We start from the raw sequence: 21,683 nt of genomic DNA, 5'->3' as shown, positions 1-21,683 counted from the left end.
TTGAAATGTGAACAGGAGTACAGAATTCTACATGTCAGGTGGTAACTCCTTAAGTGATTATTGTATCTGGGAAAATAAAATCTATTAAAAAAAATTTAGTAAAATTTTAACACTCATCCTTGTTTTTGGATTTATTGATCATCCCTTGTGCCCAAACTAGGGACAACATTTATGTCTTCTTTTGGTAAATATCAAGATATCAGTATCACGTGTAAATCTAGTCCTAGCAGACAAGCCACAACATGATGCTTAGCTTCCCTCTTGCCTGAGATGTGGCTCATTAAAATAAGCTCTATGGGGGGCTTCCCTGGCAGTCCATTGGTAAGACTCCACGCTTCCACTTCAGGGGGCTCGGGTTTGATCACTTGTGGAGGAACTAAGATCCCGCATGCTGCATGTCACGGCCAAAAAATTTTTAAAAAAAAAGAAAAAAGGTCTAGGGGAAAGGCCTGACCGCGGACCCCTTCTTTGGAGACAGCAAATTCAGATCACCTGGGAATCTTTAATCTCCCGGGGAGAGACGAGCTATCAGGGTCTGCGGATAATTCTGTAGTGGGAGGGCTAATGCCTGATGGAGATGTTTAGTTGTCTCCCCAATTACTAAATTCAGCAGCCCGTGGCCCTCCCCATTGCTGAACAGCATAAACATCAGGTTTTGGTAAATAAACTCAGGCTATCATGCAACTGTCCCACACGCACTTAAGCTGTGACTGACAGCTCGCTTGGGAAGACTTGGAGCCTAGAGACGAAGCTTTTGGGTGCAGAGGCTCCAAGGTTCCAAGATAAACAAACCTGTCGGTGAGAGTGACCAGAGTGTTAGGTCAGTCCAAGGGTCACTTATAGGTCATCCTGCTGGGAGCTTGGTCTCTGCTTTGTGTTTATCCTGGGAGGGGAAAAGCAGGAGGGGCTCAGGGTAGTGGGATTGGTCTCTATTGGGAAAACATCTCTGGCCTGCTCATCAGAGCCTTTGGAAGTGAATCAGCGCCCATCCCTCTCTGAGTAATCCAGTAAAAGGAATGGACGCAGGCTTCTGTTTTTTTTTTTTTTTACTGGAGTTAATGAACAAGTTCTTTTGGAAATACAGATTACAGGATATTCAGGGCCCCACTCACCTGAGCAGCAGGACCAGTCAAGGGATTTTCAGAGCCCAGAGTGAGTTAATAGTTTACTGTTATGAAATTGTAGCAGTCAAAACTAGAAAAGTCAGTTGAAGGAATGGAAAAACCTTCCTGTTCCTATCTATTCCTCTTTTTGATCTTACCAACTTTCCTGGAAAATATTTCCTCAGTTTTACATTCCTTACCAACTGGGGGCTTTTCAAAAGAATGATCCTACACTTTCTTATTTCCTTCATGGCTCTTTAAGATTGATAGAGCGGTGAAAGTGGGGGTGTGTATTACGACCTCCTTAGTTGATATTTAGCAAAGTAAAGACCTTCACCTTCCCATAGATCCCTCTGTTTGGTCACCTTCCAATTCTCTCTCATTTGGAGGACAGTCTGGCATAGGAGGAAGATGTGACATCACACGATGGACATTGAGAGCTGACGGCACTTTTTTGTTTCAAGATTGTAGATGAAAAAGACTTTAATCCAAGATTCAGTTTCATTCTCTGGAAAAAAGCCTTATCTAATAAAAAGTCTAAAGGGATGGTATTTTCAGATATACAGAATCCTGGAAGTACTCACAAATAAGCTCTTGGGGATATTGGTAGACAGCATTTAAGTAAGCTCAATTTACAAAATATATAATACATTAAAGATGCATTTAAAGATACACATAGAGACACAGATAAAGACATTGGGTTGGCCAAAAAGTTTGTTCAGGTTTTCTGTAACAGCTTATGGAAAAATCCGAAAGAACTTTTTGGCCAATCTGATACGATTAAGAGAACTGAAATCCTATGGAGTATCTATGACCACAATGGAATCAAACTAGGAATCAATACCAAAAAGGTAACAGGAGACTCTCCAACCATTTGGAAACTAAACACAAAGATAAAAGTCCTTTTTTGGAAGTCTCAAAAACAAAACAAAACAAATATATTGAACTGAATGAAAATACAATATATTTAGATTTGAGGGGTACAGCTAAAGCAGTGCTGAGAGGGAAATTTATAGCATTAGATGTTTCCATTAGAAAAGAGGAGGGACCTCCCTGGTGGTCCAGCGGTTAGGACTCCACACTTCCGCTGCAGGGGCCATGGGTTCAATCTCTGGTCAGGGAACTAAGATCCTGCAAGCCATGCAGCACAGCCAAGAAAGAAAGAAAGAAAGAAAGAAAAGAGGAAAAGTCTCAAATTAATAATCTAAGCTCCCACCTCAAGGAACTAGAAAAAGAAAATAAACTCACAACAAAAAGGAGGAAGGAGGGACTTCCCTGGTGGCTCAGTGGTTAAGAATCCGCTTGCCAATGCAGGGGACACGGGTTCGAGCCCTGGTCCGGGAGGATCCCACACGCCGTGGAGCAACTAAGCCCGTGCACCACAACAACTGAGCCTGCGATCTAGAGCCCGCCTGTGAGCCACAACTACTGAGCCTGTGTGCCACAACTACTGAGCCTGTGTGCCACAACTACTGAAGCCCGCACGCCTAGAGCCTGTGCTCCGCAACAAGAGAAGCCACCACAATGAGAAGCCCATGCACCACAACGAAGAGTAGCCCCTGCTCGTCACAACTGGGGAAAGCCCGCACACAGCAACGAAGACCCAACACAGCCAAAAATAAATAATAAAATAAATAAGTAAATAAAATGTTTAAAAAAAAAAGGAGGAAGGAAATGAGCAGAAAATAATGAAATTGAAAATAGAAAACAATAGAGAAAGTCAATGAAACAAAGAGCTGATTCTTTAAAAAAAATCAATAAAATTGGCAAACCTCTAATAAGAGAGACAAAAAAGAGATAAGACACAAATGATCAATGTCAGGAATAAAACAGGAGCTCTCACTACATCCTGTTGGCAGGTTGGAAAGAAAAAGAACCTATCAAAAGGACAATAAGGGGACTTCCCGGGTGGTCCAGTGGTTAAGACTCCATGCTCCCAATGCAGGGGGCCCCCCGGTTCGATTCCTAGTCAGGGAACTAGATCCCACATGCCGCAATTAAGACCTGGCATAGCCATATAAATAAATAAATATTTTTTTTAAAAAGGCAATAAGGGAATACTATAAACAACTCTACACCCATAAATTTAGATCTGTGACAACTTAGATGAAATGACCAATTCCTCGAAAAATACAAACTACCACAACTCATCCAATATAGAATAGATAATTCAAATAGCCCTATAATTATTAAAGAAATTTAATTCATAATTAATTCTCCAACAATAACAAAAATCTTTAGGCAAAAATGGTGTCACTAGAGAATTCTGCCAAAGTTTTAAACAAGAATTAACGTCAATTCTACACAATTTTTTTTTCCAGAAATAGAAGTGGGAACACTTCCCAATTCATTTTATGAGGCTAATGTTGCCATGTTACCAAAATCAGACAAGGACAATAGAAAACAAAAAACTACAGACCAATATTTTTTATGAATACAAATTCAAAAATTGTTAATAAAATATTAGCAAATAGATTTCAGCAATATATGGAAATAATTATACACAATAATCCAGTGATACTCCGGTGATGCAAGACTGGTTCGAGGGGCTTCCCTGGTGGTGCAGTGCTTAAGAATCCGCCTGCTAATGCAGTAGACATGGGTCCGAGCCCTGGTCCGGGAAGATCCTACGTGCCATGGAGCAACTAAGCCCGTGCGCCACAGCTACTGAGCCTGAGCTTTAGAGCCAGCGAGCCACAATTACTGAGCCCACGTGCCACAACTACTGAAGCCCACGCGCCTAGAGTCTGTGCTCCGCAACAAGAGAAGCCACCGGAGTGAGAAGCCCGCGCACCGCAATGAGGAGTAGCCCCCGCTCACCGTAGCTACAGAAAGCCTGAGGGCAGCAACAAAGACTCACCGCAGTCAAAAAAAAAAAAAAAAGACTGGCTCGATATTTGAAAAATCAGTCAGTGGAATCCACCATGTTAATAGACTAGAGAAGAAAAATCACATGATGGTATCAATTGATTATATCAGTGAACATATTTGACTCAGTTCTACATTCATTCTTGATAAAAATCTTTCAGAAAACCAGCAGTAGAGGAGAACCTCCTCTTGTTAAAGAACATCTGTAAATACCTCCAGCTGGCATCATATTTGAGTGAAAGCGTGAATATCTTCTCCCCAAGATCAGGAACAAGGTAAGGATGTCTGCTGTGACAAGTCTCATTCAACATAGTGCTGGAAGGTCTACCCAATGCATAAGGCAAGAGGAGGAAATAAAAGGCATACAGATTGGGCTTCCCTGGTGGCGCAGTGGTTGAGAGTCCGCCTGCCGATGCAGGGGACACGGGTTCGTGCCCTGGTCCGGGAAGATCCCACATGCCGCGGAGCGGCTGGGCCCGTGGGCCATGGCCACTGAGCCTGCGCGTCCGGAGCCTGTGCTCCGCAACCGGAGAGGCCACAACAGTGAGAGGCCCGAGTACCGCAAAAAAAAAAAAAAAAAAAAGGCATACAGATTAAAAAGGCAAAAATAAAACTGTCCCTATTAGCAGACTGCAGCCTTCAAGGACTGACGCAAAGGACTCCTCCCTGAAGAAGCTTTTTCTGATCCGTTTACCTCCACTCAGCCGGAAGTCATCTCTTCTCTAAGCTCCCAATGTCCATGTTTGCTCCTCTCTTAAGACACCTAACACTTTCTATCACATGTGACAGTCTAGACTTCACCTCTGTTGCCTATCCGTGCACTATTCTGAATTGGGTCTAAATAGATAATCTAGAAATTCTTGTGTGAGTAAATGAATTACAGATGGTACCCATCAAGCTGTCAGCTGGTCCTTGCGGGTTTGGTGGCAGCCCTTGTAGAAATGGCCTGGAGAGACTTGGAGGTTAGAAGGCTATGTTCTTTTTCTTTTCAACCTGTCAACAGGAAACGTAAGGCATTGGGCCTTGACTGGGATTTCACGAGATGTGGGCTGCCCAGTGGGGAGGTATAGTCAGTCCTTCCATAGGGACCTGTGGATCTCCTAGGTTCAGCCCAGCCGCAGAATTAAAAATTGCACCTGTTCCTGTCCCAGTTGTCTTATTTAGGAAATGCTTTTAAAATCCCACCAACTCCCTGATTTCACACTCTCGGTAGCATACGTCCAGTCTTGGAAGGGAGAGTGGGAGTGGAGAGAGGGACTCAGGTATTCCCTGTTCCAGTGGAATTGGCCCCAAACCTCCCACAGCATTGCCTCTAGCCTCTTTTCAAGAGGGGTGGCAACCCTCTCTTAGCTGGGATCATCGGCTGCTTAAACAAACGCAACATGGAGGTATTATCCTTTGGAAACTTGGCCTGGGACACTTTACCAAGTGTCTGCAAACATTTAGATGCACAAAACTACCCACTGTAAACGTGGAGCCATTGTCTTGCCTGAAAGTGGCTTAGGGTTGGGGGGGGGCGGGGAGAGGAGGTGGGGAGAGTGGGCCCAAGGGAATCCCTCAGCTGGGGCTCTGGGCTGGGGAATTGTGCTGCTGTTTGTTTAAACAACCTGAGTGTAATTGGGATTGTTTGAGATGCCCAAGATGTTTGGGAAAGTGGGGGAAGGGAGTCAGCTTGCTGGGGGAGAGAGTCACCAGCAGGGACTTTGACGGGTGGCTGGCTTGGTGGTTGTCAGCCTCCTGATTGCAAAGCCAGTGGGAAGGGTGGCCCTTCCAGCTTGACGTGGGCACATCAGGACCTGGGTCAATAGGTCGGACCTCTAAGTCTACAAAATATGAAAGCTAGCCCTAGAGGGCTGCATAGGATACAAGGAATATGTAACTTAAAACCAATTGTCGGGGCTTCCTTGGTGGTGCAGTGGTTGAGAATCTGCCTGCTAATGCAGGGGACACAGATTCGAGCCCTGGTCTGGGAGGATCCCACATGCCGCGGAGCAACTAGGGCCGTGAGCCACAACTACTGAGCCTGCGCGTCTGGAGCCTGTGCTCTGCAACAGGAGAGGCCGCGATAGTGAGAGGCCCGCACACCGCGATGAAGAGTGGCCCCCGCTTGCCGCGACTAGAGAAGGCCCTCGCGCAGAAACGAAGACCCAACACAGCAAAAATAAATAAATAAACTCCTACCACCAACATCTTAAAAAAAAAAACAAAAAACCAATTGTCTCTTTTTTTTTAAAATAAATTTTATTTATTTATTTATTTTTGGCTGCATTGGGCTCAAACCCGTGTCCCCTGCATTGGCAGGCAGATTCTCAACCACTGCACCACCGGGGAAGCCCCAGTTGTCTCTTTTTAATCATAACAATTCGAGGGCAGCCCAAACACATAGATGTTTGTTTATTTGTTTTCAGATCTGATTTTTTACAATCCCATAAAAGTAGTTGTAACGACCAACCCAGGTTTCAGCAAGGGAAGGTAAGAATGCTGGCCGAGGAATTCCTTAGGAGGTGTGCTTACGTCATTTCTCAGCACACAGAGGGGCAATTCGGGAGTATTCGACTGGCCAGCCAATCAAAATGTCTGTTTTTTTATTGTAAAGATCCTACCCTTTCCTTTGACCTGGGGTAAAGGACAGAAAGCCTTAAACAATGAGAAGAATTTGGGAATAATAGAAAGCATCTCTGCAATGCGGGGCCTGGCCAGCGCCACCCTGAGTGATCAGGCCTCACGGGAACCAGCTTCTCTTTTCAGACGCACGTGGGACTTGGGGAGACTCAAACAAGGTGTGGCTACTTGTTAGGGATGTTTACCACAGGAAAGGATTAGAAAAATTGGGGGGCTCCTATTGCATGGCAGTCCCCAGCATACCTTGTTTTATTTTACTACCATTATAAACCTGTGACATCCATTTGTAGAAAAAGAGACAGTGGCTCAGAGGGTTGAAATTAACTGGCCCAGACGACAGAGAGTGAAATGGTCAAATACGAACGTGAATTAACATCCTTCTGTTTTCAAAACCCTTCCTCCTTCCACTGCACCCTCCTCAAAATATCTCCCCTCACAAAGAATGAAAAGGTAGAATTCAGCACGGCAAGTTAGAAAACAAATGACTCTCTTTGGATATGCTAACGAACATGACACACGTAGACCTTCAGCTAAATAAACAAGCATTACGGAAAGGATAGAAATGTTAATAACTATAAAACCCACTGATCTTTCGATTATTTGTGGTTAGAGTGCTTGTCACCTCCTTTTTAAGATGGCTCTTGGTTTTCATTTTTTTAATGAAGCTTTTATTTATTTATTTTTGGCTGCATTGGGTCTTCGTTGCTGTGCCCGGGCTTTCCTTAGTTTCAGCGAGCCGTGCTACTCTTCGTTGCGGTGCGTGGGCTTCTCATTGCGATGGCTTCTCTTGTTGCGGAGCATGGGGTCTAGGCTCGCGGGCTTCAGTAGTTGTGGCTTGCGGGCTCTAGAGCGCAGGCTCAGTAGTTGTGGTGCATGAGCTTATTTGCTCCGCCTCATGTGGGATCTTCCCAGACCAAGGCTCGAACCCACATCCTTGCATTGGCAGGCAGATTCTTAACCTGTGCGCCACCAGGGAAGTCCTGGCTATTGGTTTTTGGATTGCCCCTTACACTTCCTTAAAATAAAGTTACAGCCAACTCTTTGGTAACAGATTTAGTAGAGCAGCACTTTACAGAATGCAATGTTCTTTCACCGTTAGCATGAACGTCTCTGTAAGGTGAAAATAGCTTTGTAAAGTCTAAAAACTTCCTAGTGGTATTTTGATGAATACTTGAAAACATTGCTTTCAGGGGAAAAGGCTTTGTGTACTTCCTGAGCAGCTCGGTTTTGTGCACACCTGAAGTTTGGCCACTTTTGTTCCTCTGGGTGGCCGGGATCATTTCATGGGCACAGCGAACCACAGAGCAAACAGTGGTGTCACGGAGCACAGAACAGCCACTGTTCTGATTCCATTTGGCAACACCATGCTCCTAGGCTCTGAGGGCTTCTTAAGCTGTGAGCCAAAGAGCTTTTCAAACTCAGACCATGACCACGCTTGTTTCAGTGGAAGCTGGGAGCTTCTTCTAGCACTTCAGGTCTTTGACACCGGAAGGCTGCCTGGCTCCAAACACTGAAAAATGAAAGGTCTCAGCTAAGTCAAGGGGGTATTTACAATATGGATAAAAGTAAACACGGCAAGGCTGGCAATAGTGTACAAGGGAGTCAGACAGTGTCTTTTTATCAATCTGTGCAGTTTGTAAAGGATGTGGAGAGTGAGTCTTGGGGACTTAAGAGGGTCTGTGACTCTGAGCACTGCTGTTGGGTGGGCACTGCTGGCCTCCATCCGTGCCACGGAGATCACATGGACACCGGGCATGCACCTCCCATTGGCCAAGCTGGGGATGTGAGCTGTGATGGGGGAGCCAGACTTTCCATTTCTTTTCCCCGTGTGAAAATGTCATACTGATAAATTTAAAATAATAATTTTTTTGCATTCTACTGTTCTCACTAAGGCGTACATGGATCCTTAAAGGTTAGGAAAATTAGATGGAGGTCCCTTCCGTACTCTTTTAAGGGATGCTACCTCCTCCAACCTCCACCTCAACTCCCCAAATTCTAAACTCCAAACGCTCGATAGGTTTAAACTTTGTTGGTTTTAATGATGGCCATTTACAATGGGCAAATATGTTGGTAATGGGTGTTCTTTCCTGGAGGTTTGTTTAGAAGTGAAAACAATGTGGCTAGTCATAAAAGTTTCTATTTATTTTAGGTTGGGTAGCTCACTTGTTCAGAGGAGGGATGGCCCTTGTCAACAGACAATTAGATTTCGCATGATGTGTTCAACGAATTTCATGGCTGAAGACTGAATAGAGACTAATGTCTACAGCTCAGGAAGAATAATCACCATCTTAGTGGATTCAAATTCTGTTGCACAGAATAATTGTGGGTTCGTTTAAATAAGACTCTGCTTCACAGTTATCAGAATATGTACTGATATATGAAAATAGACTGAATCAAGAGGACTCAGATATCTGGCTGCAGCAACTGGGTAGATGGTGACGCCGTTTCCCCTAGAGAGGCCCTGGGAAAAGTTTATTTATCCTGTGATTCTTCCCTGTTTTGATCGTTTCCAAAATGTCATTCTCCTGTTACTAGTGAGCATTTTAAAAATTATTAAGGAAATAGGGAGAACAGGTTGGGGTGTGTATGCATGTGCATCAAGTCCAGTGCTTAACCCTGCGTACCCTGGATTTGAAGTTCACGGGATTCAAATCCCACTTTCACCCCTGAAAAGGTGGGATTTCCAACTACTACCCCTGTGACGTTGGGCAAATGGATTTATCTTTCTGTGTTTCAGTATCCTAAGCTATAAAATTAGGAGAATTATAGAAGTAAATAAGATCATATATGTAAACTCATGGGCTGAGCACACAGTAGATGCTCAGTAAATGAAAGCCATGTTTCTTAGTAGTTGTGGTAAAGGTAGTAATTGTTCTCCTTGGGAATAGCTCAGGGGACAGTCTAAAGAGGTAATGGTAGGTGTGCCCTGACGGGCAAACACAGCAGGAGGGAACATTTAGTACAAGTTCCCACACGTTGCGCGTGGCTATGAAAAAAGCCGGAAGCAAGAAAGCTTTGATTTTGGTGTCTTGGACAAAATGGTGGGCTGGGCTTGGGAGAGACTGGAGAACGAATCCTGGAATTTGGAGCAAATTCCCTGAGCCCTAATGTCATCGTTTTTAAAATGAGGATTAAAAATATCTACATGACAGGGTTGTTGTGATGGTAAGTAGTGTAATTATGCAAACCACTTGGATGAATATGCAGGACATGTTTGTTTTCTAAATAGAATCTGCCTTGTACTGAATGATGTATCCTTGAAGGCTCACGGGGCTCTGAGCCTGCAGGCCAGAGCAGCCTTTGAAATCTACCCGGAAGGAGCCGGTCACGCCCAGCCTGGCCACAGAACTTTCATCCAGCTGGCCTTTGGTTCTTGTGCTTTGGGGGCAGGAACCTCAGGCTCAAGTCTTCTCTGGCCCAGCCCTCTCTTAAACCCATTGTTCTGAGAGCCCTTGTACTATTTGTCCGTCTAATCCATTAGCAAGAAGACAAGCTGAATATCCTTCTCTTGGATCCCTGGCTTGTGTCCCACAAAGAAAAGAAGTGTTGTGCCTGCAGTGACCAGTTGCTGGGCCTGTCCTTACTCCTCTCTGGCCCCTCTGGAAGGCCCTGGGCAAGGAGCGGTGGCAGGGGCCTGGGGAGAGGTCCGGTGTCTCTGCCTCTTTAGACCTGTTTGGACTTAGTTCCTTCCTCTCTGATGCCAGGCAGAGCCCAGGAAGGCCCTGGGACAAACGTGTCACTGGAGAGCTTGTCGCCCTTCCCTCACCCCTACCCTTGGGGATACACTGGACCTGGGACAGCTGACCGAGGGTCCCCTGGCCCAGCTCTGGGACGGGGTTGTGAGTTGCCACACTGAAAATGACCTGTGGGTCAGAGGAGTCAGGGGGCCAGTTGCCTGTCACCCACCCTCCTCCGTGCCACTAACGTCCCCTTCACCTAATTCTTTTTTTTTTTTAATTTATTTAATTTATTTATTTTGGCTGTGCTGGGTCTTCGTTGCTGCGCGCAGGCTTTCTCTAGTTGAGGCAAGCGGGGGCTACTCTTCATTGCAGTCCGCAGGCTTCTCATTGTGGTGGCTTCTCTTGCTGCAGAGCACAGGCTCTAGGCGTGTGGGCTTCAGTAGTTGCAGCATGTGGGCTCAGTAGTTGTGGCTCACAGGCTCTAGAGCACAGGCTCAGTAGTTGTGGCGCACGGGCTTAGTTGCTCCGCGGCATGTGGGATTTTCCCGGACCAGGGATCGAACCCGTGTTCCCTGCACTGGCAGGCGGATTCTCAACCACTGCACCACCAGGAAAGCCCCACATCTAATTCTTTTATGCATCATTATTTTTAACCAAGACCAGCAGAAAGAGTACTATGAGAAACAATTATGCCCAAGTTATAAAAGTATGTAAGGCTCGGGAGTTCCCTGGTGGTCTAGTGGTTAGGATTCCGGGCTTTCACTGGGAACTGAGATCCTGCAAGACATGCAGTGCAGACAAAAAAGAAAAGAAAAGAAAAGTATCTAAGGCTCACACAGGTGTGATGGGATTCTTCCCATTTTTTACATATTAAATGGTGAAGCCAGGATCCAAAGCCACTTTTCCTGACTGTAGACGCCCCGTTTACTACTCATCACCCTGCCTGCTGCTTTTCCTAAGCCAACCCCTACTGTACGGACACCCACGCTCTTGGCCTGTCTTGCAAAGACCCCAAGGTAATCAACCCTCCACCTGGGGCCCCACCCAGGTTTCTCTGCTCCGTCTCCCGGGTGGGGGTCCCTCTGCCCTCTCCTCCCTGAGGACACACTGCATTCACTCCTCTCTTCCCTGGGCCTTTGTCTGGAGGATCATTCCCTCCAAATCCCAATATTCCTGAAGTCCTGCTGATTTGGGCTCTTGCGCCCTCTAGACTGCTGTCCCTTGGTAATCTTTTGTGTATTCGTCGCTTTATCTTTTGAGTTTTCTGTTTAATTTGTATCTTCCTGTTCCTCCCTTTCACTCTACACACATATTGAACTAGATTATCGGGCCCCCGAAGGCATCCAGCATCGGACGAGCTTATGGTTGCCACAGGGGTTTCCCCTCCTTAGAGCTGCAAAGGCTGCGTCCCTTTCTTGCTAAGTCTACAACATCCTGCTTTGTGAGACAGCGGGGACTCACCATTCATGATCCCCATTATTTATGAAAAAATCTTACTCTGGTAATTCACATTCATGATGAAATGTCTGTCTCTCTGAGGTTCTCTATGGGACTGGGTTGCTTGAGGAAAAAAGGTGTTAGAGCCAATAAGTTTAATCAGTAACACAAGTAATGTGTGGTGCTCCAAGGAAAAACTCTGGAAAGGCCTCCCCGGGGTCTGCTCATAATGAAAGGAACAGGCCTCCCGTGTAACAGGTCCTCAAACATTTCTACTCACACCTATAGACTTAATGTTTATTAAGTGCTGACAACGTGCAGGGCTGAAAGTTTTCTCCTGCCGTTTATGAGAGTTCATGTTACTGAAATGAGTTGGACAGTTAAATATCTTCAATATCATTCCACGTATACGCATTGATACACACACACACACACACACACACACACACACATACACATACACACATATGTTTATCTGTTTTTCTTTTCTTTCCTTTTTTCTTTTTCATTGTATGAAGTCAGAAAGGTCTGGCTAGTTTCAGATCCCTCCTCTGCTACTCACTTGCTCTGGGACCTTGGGTCCTTCTCTTCACCTGTCTTAGCCCATTTCTCATCTGGAAGATGTGGACAATATGCCTTCCTTGAAGGGGTGTTGAGAGGCATAACTGAGATAAGGTGTGTGGTCAGGGACCTGCAGCATCTCCAGGAAGTTTGTAGAAATGCAGGATCTTAGGCCTCACCCAGAGCCACAAATCAGAATCTGCACTTAACAGAATCTGCATTTCACAAGATTCCCAGATAATTTGCATGCACGTTAGCTCTTCAAGAATCCCTGTCCTCAAGGAAGGAATAATCAGCGTATGGATCTGTGTGGAGAGGATTAGAGCATGGTAGAGTTCTTTTCAGCCCTTTCAGGTGACTTTGGACTCAGAGCGGTGTTGGTGGGAATTAGGTCTTGATAAGGTTCAGAGAAATAGCCCTGGTGGCAGATAGATTCTGAGACAGGTCTGGGGGTAGGTATGGCAGAGACAGAAGGGGAGGGTGTGTGGGCTTTTGGTGAAGGGAGAAGTGGGGAAGGCAGGAAGGGAAGGAGAAGGGGGAGGTACATGAGCTGGAGGGAGAGTTCTTTGGAGGTTTTGGGAGCAAAGGGAGGAGAGACACAGACAGAAATGAACCTACTTACATAGAATTTGCTAGAGCAAAAACGTTTATAAGAGTCACAATAGCATATATTAAACTCAATCCAATATGATATATTCACATATACAGGAGATGGTAATAAAGTGAAATTATGATCAGTTTAGAATCATAGGTGTTGGAGCTGGAAGGAAATTTTACAAATCATCATCGGTCTAATCCTTTTGGCCACAGAAGCCCGGTTTTAGGACTTCCCACATTTGCCACGTAGAGTGTGATCTAGATTAAGTGATCTCCTCTCATGAATCCTTTTTTCTGCGCTGTGAAAATGAGGAAATAAAAGTACCTGAGTTCGTAGGTTGTTATGTGGATCCAATGTGGTAATGCTGGGACGGTACCTAGCACAGGCCTGCTCCTAATTAAATAATAACACGTAGTTTTATCACAGCTAGTGACCCACAGGAGGTAGAGAGGGGAAAATCTTCATCAGTACTACTACTAGGACTAATAAATATTAAGACAGTACGTTTAAGATTCAAGGACTTGAATAAATTTCTTGTTGCTATCAGTCTGGATAATGGTGATGATTATTATAAAAAATCAACAATAACCGTAACAATAATTATAATGTCATAACTACCACCCAGAGTCAACATTACTTGGGTGCTTATTATATGCCAGGCACGAAGTAAAGCACTTCACTTGGATCACTTCATTTGATTCTACAAACACATATGTTGTTGCTAGTACTACCCCCAGTTCATAGACGAAGAAACTGAGGCCTAGAGAGATTAGTAATTGGCCCAAGGCCCAGAGCTTGCAAATGGAGCTGGAATTTGAATTCGGACGAACTGCTCCATAAACCATTCTCTTAAGCACTGCATTAGCTCCACACTAAAAAACCCAGTGAACGAAATGTTCTTTCCATTGGGTGGCAACATATGTACGTGCTGTTTGTTTTCTGGCCTGATTCCCTAATAGGTTTCAAAGAAAATGCATTGGTGCAGGTTAAAGAAGAGGGTAGCTTGAAATCAGAAGTGAGAAGGAGAGGAACATCTGTTAACCCACTGTGTGCTGGGCCTGGTGCAGTTACATGTATGAACTCGCCCATGTTCATGGCTCTCCGTGGATGTGGCCTAAATATTCACAGGGGTACAACTAAGACTCAGAGGGATTCAGCCACTCGTTCAACTTTACATAAGTGAAGGAGCTGGGATTTTAGCCTGAGACCAAAGCCCAAGCAAGCTCAGAAAAGGCCTGGATTCATGACTTGTATTTGTACTTAAAGGAAAATTACAGCCCTCCAAATTTCCCAGAGTCCCTAAGACCTGGTTGTACTCCCAAACTCCTCCGTCATAAAATCTACAAATAGTTTGAAGGAACTTCCCCTAGAATTGTCTGAAATCTCACCCTGGAAGGGCACCCACAAAAAACTCCTTTCTAGAAATATTTTATTCTTTAATATTCATTTTATTTATTTATTCATTTGGTTGCACTGGGTCTTAGTTGCGGCAGGCAGGCTCCTTAGTTGCAGCTCACGGGCTCCTTAGTTGAGGCACATGGGCTCCTTAGTTATGGCATGTGAACTCTTGGTTGCAGCATGCATGTGGGATCTAGTTCCCTGACCAGGGATTGAACCCGGGCCCCCTGCATTGGGAGTGTGGAGTCTTAACCACTGCGCCACCAAGGAGGCCCCTAGAAATATTTTATTCTTAACTTGTGGTTCATCCCTTTCCAATAAGAATTTCAAGTAGCTTACATATGATCAGCTGAACTATAAGAGAATGGGAAACTGAGGTAGGAAAAAGAAGTTTAGGCTAAGAATAAAGTTAGTTGCTGAAATATATGCCAAAGGGCCTTGAATCAGGTGAGGCGATCTGTGAGGCATGTTTAACTGAACTGGAGTATGTGTTACTCCCAGAGAGACTATCAGCAGAAAAATCCAAGTAGCTTCCAGGGGAATCCCTCGCAAATCCACGGGTCATGTGAATTACTACAGGAACCGGGGGTTATTCCAAGGCATATCCTTGCCTTCGACCTAAAGTCTAGGGTGGCTATCAGGCCCTTCCCTGTCTGGTAGGTCTCATGATGAGCTGCGGGTTTGGCTGAAAGCCATAAGCCCCAAGTTGTGTAGCAGTTCTTAAGTTCTTACTTCCTTTCTTCTTTGGTACCAGTTGTATGTGATGTTTCACTAAAACACCTTTTCTTTGTAATGTGCTCTCTCCACTGACCGTGCATGTCATTCCACTGGAGGGTAAGGCACAGATCTTCCCAGGATGCACAAAACCTCATCTCCAATAACATGTAACTCCCAAGCTCTGGGCAAAGGGGCCCACCCATAGTGCTTCCCTCATTTACGGCTATCAGCAAAATAGGGCGGGAATCAGCCTACATCCCATGGACTCCACCTTGTGTCAACAGCCCTCATAAACAGAGGGGCCCAGCAGCAGCCTTTGACACCACCTGGCACTGTACACTGGAACCAGCTTGTACGCTCAACAGAAAGGAAAACAGGTGCCGGCCCTGTTCCGATGGCAGGCCGATAACGCTGCCCCACCAGTCAGGGCGCTATTGTTCTTCCCCTCTGCTCCTTCCCTCCTTCATTCCAAGCAGCCCTGATAAGTTTGTGCATGGGGCAGGCTTGTGTTTGAGTTGGGGTGGTCAAACCCATTACTCAAAGGGAGGACGTGGACTGGCTTCGGGAAGGGCAAACTCTGGTCTCAAGGAGTAGGAGAGAATAAAGATGATTTATGATTAACTAAGTGGCCACACTGTTGAGTTGGGTCTCATTGACCGCTGTTTTGAGTCATGGCTCCTCTGTGTGGTTGGTGTGTCTCCGTCGGGGTGTGAGTCAAGAGCGACCACAGAGAAAGTCAGGCAAGACATTAAAATACGATGAGCATTAGGGCAGCCTTGCATGTTGTCTCCGAGTGAAGGGAGAGAGGCTTTTTGATTTGATAGGGACCGATTAAACAGGTCTTGTACTACTTGAATGGGTCTAACTGGGTTAGATCCTGTGGGTGTTGCCGGAGATGCAGGGAAGCTTATCTGTAAAAGAGTTTGAGTGAGGATAATATCCTCCTTAACTCTCTCCACTATCGAAACTTTAGGCTCCTTTGTGAATTTTCACTAGGAGTGAAGAAAAAGCAAAAAAGAGGGTTTTTCCTGGTACCAGCTGGTATTAGAGCAACAGAGGGTGGGAGCTGGCAGAGGTGTGGAGGTTGGCTGTGTGAATTGCCAAGTGCCCTGGGGCTTACATAACTTTTTCTGTTTTGGCCTCTTGGGGGATGTTAAAGTTTAAAGAGTTAGTTTTCCTCCAGAGTTGGCAAGCTAGTAAAATGTGTGAACACATTAAAAAAGCTAAAGTATTACACAAAAAGAAGGCAGTATTATTATTTCATTTTGTGCTGACCACAGCTCTGTGAGGATCCCGTATCAGATGTTACTGTCCTCATTTTTAATTTGAGTAAATTAGGCCCTGGGAATTGAGGGTGCCCCTCCAAAGCCACACAACTGGCAAGGAGCTGAGCTGGGAGCAGGACCCAGCTCTCAGAGGGGTCAGCCTGGCTGGTGTGGCATAATATAAAATTTAGGAGCAAATGTAGGGAAGGTAGGAATTGACTGAAAATTTCCTCTATCATTTAAGAAATGAAATAGGCTTTTTCCTAAATTAAAAACCCCTGATGTGGACACATCCTACACATGAGAACCACCAGCTTTTTCTCCCCCTGGAATCCCCCAGAACAAGAAGCATTCCCTGAGTGGGCAGGTTCTGCTGCACCATATGGAATGTGTGTGTGGGTGTGTGTATGTGTGTGTGTGTGTGTGTGTGTGTGTGTGTGTGTATAACTTTCTCCCAAGTTCCACATTCTAAGATGGAATTCCAAACACCTTTGGCCTTGAAAACACTTTAACAAGTTAATTTCTCAGCCTTTGTAATTTTACTTCAACTGTAACCCATAGTTAAAACATCATAATTTGCCAAGAAGTCACTTCCAATATTACATATTTTTCATTGCAAATTCATACACGATATTTAGGAACTTTGTTAAATAGGTTTTATGAGCTAGTGCTGGGACCTAAAGTCTATTTGTAACACTGTTTCTATTACAAGAGGTGTTACAGGTTCCAGAAAGCTACCCATTTTAAGAGCACAGATGATTGCCACTAGAAGTCTGTATAACTGTCTGTACTGACTGTACTGTCTCTGAAGACTAACTTCCCTTATTATAAATTTCTCTGGTACCCAAGGGCATTATCAGGGTGGAGTGTGCTAACATTTATGATAAAAGATAAGCAACAGGAAAACACATCAAATGTAAAAACAGATGGTACATTCCAAACTTTCTGAAGTCTTGTTCCTGATTATTCTCAATTAGTCGGTCATCTTCTGTGCTCTTGGCATCCTCTCTTCTAATTTTCCAGTGCCTTAGACACCAACCCCAAGCCCTCTCTGAGGTCCTGCATCCTCGGAAAGTGAAGAGAAGAAGAAAAGACTTCCAAGAAGGCTTGTGCATTAGAAATCGAAGAGTTCCAGGGACGCAGAAGCCCTGTTGTCAGGCATGACTACTCACTTCTCCATCCATCTGGTGTCACCCAGCCTGTCAGAGAAGAAGAAACACATAGTGGCAGATGTGACATAACATTTGATATTCTTTCCAATACTGACATTTAATTATTTGTTACATTTTGATTCACGAACTCTACAAATAAAAGAACTGGCTCTAGTACAACAACAAACGGATTAGTTGTAGGTGGAGAGTTTAATCGTTGCTCATTTTTGCTATTCTGAACATTTATCTTTAAAGGTGACCTGGTTGATAAGACTCTCCAGCATTTTACTCTTGATCGTCTTCCTTACTTCATTGAAGAATACAGTATTTGCAAACTAACTTATTTTTTGCTGTTAGAACTTGCAGATACACTTTCCCTTTGATCTGTTATTTTAGACACTTGAATTTACATTGAAGACCAAACATCTCTTTTGTTACCTTTAATATTACTTTCGATAATTATTGCAATGATTCTTCCTAGGACTCCATATAACATGTAGAAGAGTTATGTCAGAACTTTTTTCAGTTGAATTTATTTTCTGTGCTTTATTTATATCTGGCTTTTGAGACTTTAAAGGTGATCAGCCTACATTTATATAACTTTGATAAAGAATAATAGTTATAACTCATGGCCATCGTGAGAATTCTCCCAGTCACCGCACTAAGAGTGCAGCAATTAATATTTTGGCACTCACAAAATATTAAAAGATGGAGATTTGTCTATATTTTTGAATCCCTCAACATGGTTGTTTTCTCATATTCTGCTCTGTAGACTGAATTTCAAAACCAGGAACCAAATTTATGTAGTTGCTCACATCTGACTTGAACAAATAAATAAAGTCTGAGTTATTGCTTCGCCAGCTAACTTTAGCCCTGCATCCATCTTCCCATCATAACTTTCCCTTCTGCTTTCTTTGTTAACCCCTCCTCCATTGTGATCGCTGTCTCCCCTTTACTGCTGTTCTCATCCTTGTGGGACAAGAGCCTATTAATTAGGAGCTGGTCCACGGGCCCCGATGGGAGCTGCTTTGGACTCGGCTCACGAAGCATTCTTACTCGAGTTGATTCATGACGTGGCCAGGGGCCAGTGGTTCCGTCTTGCTGCAGCCTTTCTGTGAAGGAGCCCGAGCCCGGGGCCGGGGACCACTGCCGGCTTTTGGCTCTGCGGAGCCTCCCTAATGTGTTTGTAAATCTTTTGAGCTCTGTAAGTAGCCTAGCTTACTAGATGGCTTAAGCACAGACCTGGAAATCAGCCACTCTCAAGTTCTGATTCTAATATTCCTCATCCAGACTCGAGTGTATCCATTTATAAAACAGTTATGAGTATTAGTCCCTTCCTAAGGCCCCTAACCAGGTATTTTCCTATTAAGCCTCTCTTTGGAGCCTACGCTTATGTGGAATACCTTCACTTTCTTCTTACAAATCTGGCATTTCAGGGTCTCTCCGACCTGACTCCAACCCAGTTCTTCCTATTTTCATGCTTCTGTATTTTGTTCTGTCCTAAAGGGACTTCACTCTATTTCTTGTGTGTGTGTGTGTGTGTGTGTCTTTTTTTTTTTTTAATTTTTTTGGAGTATAGTTGATTTACAATGTTGTATTAGTTTTGGGTGTACAGCAAAGTGAATCAGTTATACATATACATATATCCACTCTTTTTTTAAAATATTATTTTCCCATATAGGCCATTACAGAGTATTGAGTAGAGTTCCCTGTGCTTATAGCAGGTTCTTATTAGTTGTCTATCTTATATATAGTAGTGTGTATATGTCAGTCCCAATCTCCCTATTTATCCCTCCCACCCCTTCTTCCCTGGTAACCATAGGTTTGTTTTCTACATTCGTGACTCTACTTCTGTTTTGTAAATATGTTCATTTGTACCCTTTTTTTAGATTCCACAAATAAGCAATATCATATGATATTTGTCTTTTTGTGTCTGACTTACTTCACTCAGTATGACAATCTCTAGGTCCATCCACGTTCTTATAAATGGCATTATTTTGTTCCTTTTCATGGCTGAGTAATATTCCATTGTATATGTACACCATATCTTCTTTATCCATTCATCTCTTGAAGAACACTTAGGTTGCTTCCATGTCTGGGCTATTGTAAATAGTGCTGCCACTCTACTTCTTGACACTGCTCTTTTTTCTGGCTCAAAATCTTGACTCTCTGGGATCTGGACACACGCTCCAGTAAATGCCTTCTTGAACCTCAGGCTGTTGGAGACAGAAGGAACCTGGAGGACCAGAAAAATTTCAAGGAGGGGGGGTGGAATGTTCTGGGACAGTGAGGTCATCCACCTCAGATCTCTCGCTACTCTTTGAGGGCTTTTCTTAGGACCACACAACAAACTGCTTTGGGATGTGCTATTGCAAGTGACTCTGTGGTTTCTTCTTTTGTGTATGTGTCTTATTCATTCCCCTGCCCCCATTATGCTATGAGTCAAGACATTCTATGCTTATACTTCGAAACAAATGACTCCTGAAAGAAAACTATTTCCTCCCTAGAGAGGGTCAGATCTTTAAAACATGAATGAAGTGAAGGTGATATTTATAAAACCCTTTGGAGTGAAGGGTGAAAGGACCTTTAAGCAAACACTCAATAATGGAAAAATCAATGAAAATGTTCTTAGGAAAAGAAACTGGCCAGTCTTTCTCTGTGGGTCTCACATTTCTTTGCTCAAACAGCTTCTCTTCCATCTGATATTTGCAAGGTCTGCTGTTGGAAAAGGTAACATTAAGATGGCAGAACAGTGAATGACTTTTCAGCCTTGTCAACCACTTGTTTTACGTGTCAATGGATTTCCACGTTACCTTGTTTTTGAAGAGTACATCTATATTAAGAACATTTTTACTGATGATCATTTTAGAAAGTTATCCCATAAATATTAAATTGCTGGTTAGCTTACTTTACCAAGCTTCACACAATAGTTTCAGATGCAGCCCATGACCTAGGACAGGGACAGAAAATGGCACAGATGTAAGACAGGTGTAAAAAGAATTTATAAATGGGCTTCCCTGGTGGCGCAGTGGCTGAGAGTCCGCCTGCCGATGCAGGGGACACGGGTTCGTGCCCCGGTCCAGGAAGATCCCACATGCCGTGGAGCGGCTGGGCCTGTGAGCCATGGCCGCTGAGCCTGCGCGTCCGGAGCCTGTGCTCCGCAACGGGAGAGGCCACAACAGTGAGAGAGAGGCCCGTGTACTGCAAAAAAAAAAAAAATTATAAATGGTGGACATTAAAATGAATTGGGGATCTGAAAAGGACTTCACTACAACTGCAGCCCATGTGCACTGATTGGCACTATTAGTCTCCAATCCTGGCCTCAGTTTTGGCTGATACTACACCAGATTGACGAAGAGCATTAATTATAAGGATATTCATGTGTGTGCAAGGCTATTCTTTGTAGGATTTAAAATAGCGAAATTTCAAAATAATCTAAGGACTTCCCTGGTGGTCCAGTGGTTAGGACTTGGCATGTTCACTGCTAAAGGCCTGGGTTCAGTCCCTGGTCGGGGAACGAAGATCCCACAAGCCATGTGGCGTGGCCAAAAAAAAAAAACAAAAAAAAAACTAGATGTCCATCAATAAGGGTTAGTTAAACAGATAATGGTACAGCTACACAGTAGAATAGTATGCAACTGTTAAAGAAAAAAAGGGCAAATCTTCATATATCGATATGGAAAAATTTCCAAGATATATTGTTTGGTTAAAAATAAAAAAGCAAGGGGCTTCCCTGGTGGTGCAGTGGAATAAGAATCTGCCTGCCAATGCAGGGGACACGGGTTCGAGCCCTGGCCCGGGAAGATCCCACATGCCACAGAGTGGCTGAGCCCGTGTGCACAGCTACTGAGCCTGTACTTTAGAGCCTGCAAGCCACAACTACTGAGCCCATGTGCCACAACTACTGAAGCCCACGCTCCTGGAGCCCGTGCTCCGCAACAGGAGAGGCCATGACAATGAGAAGCCCACACACCACGACGAAGAGTAGCCCCTGCTCACAGCAACTAGAGAAAGCCTACGCGTAACAATGAAGACCCAACACAGCCAGAAATAAAAAAACAAATAAATAAATTTATTTAAAAAATAAATTAAAAAGTAGGATGTTGATCAATGGGTATAGTATGTGACCTTTTGTGTAAAATAAACCATGTGCTAGATATTTGTTCATATTTGTATGTGCACAGGATAATTCAGAAAGAAAACACAAGAGACTGATACCGATAACCAGTTGTTTGGGTGAGGGAAATGGAAAGACTAGGGTGTAAGGGCCATTTTTCAGTGTG

Source organism: Stenella coeruleoalba (genome assembly GCF_951394435.1).
Source record: "Stenella coeruleoalba genome assembly, chromosome: 14".
Classification (NCBI taxonomy): domain Eukaryota; kingdom Metazoa; phylum Chordata; class Mammalia; order Artiodactyla; family Delphinidae; genus Stenella; species Stenella coeruleoalba.
Note: the sequence above shows the minus strand (reverse complement) of the source record.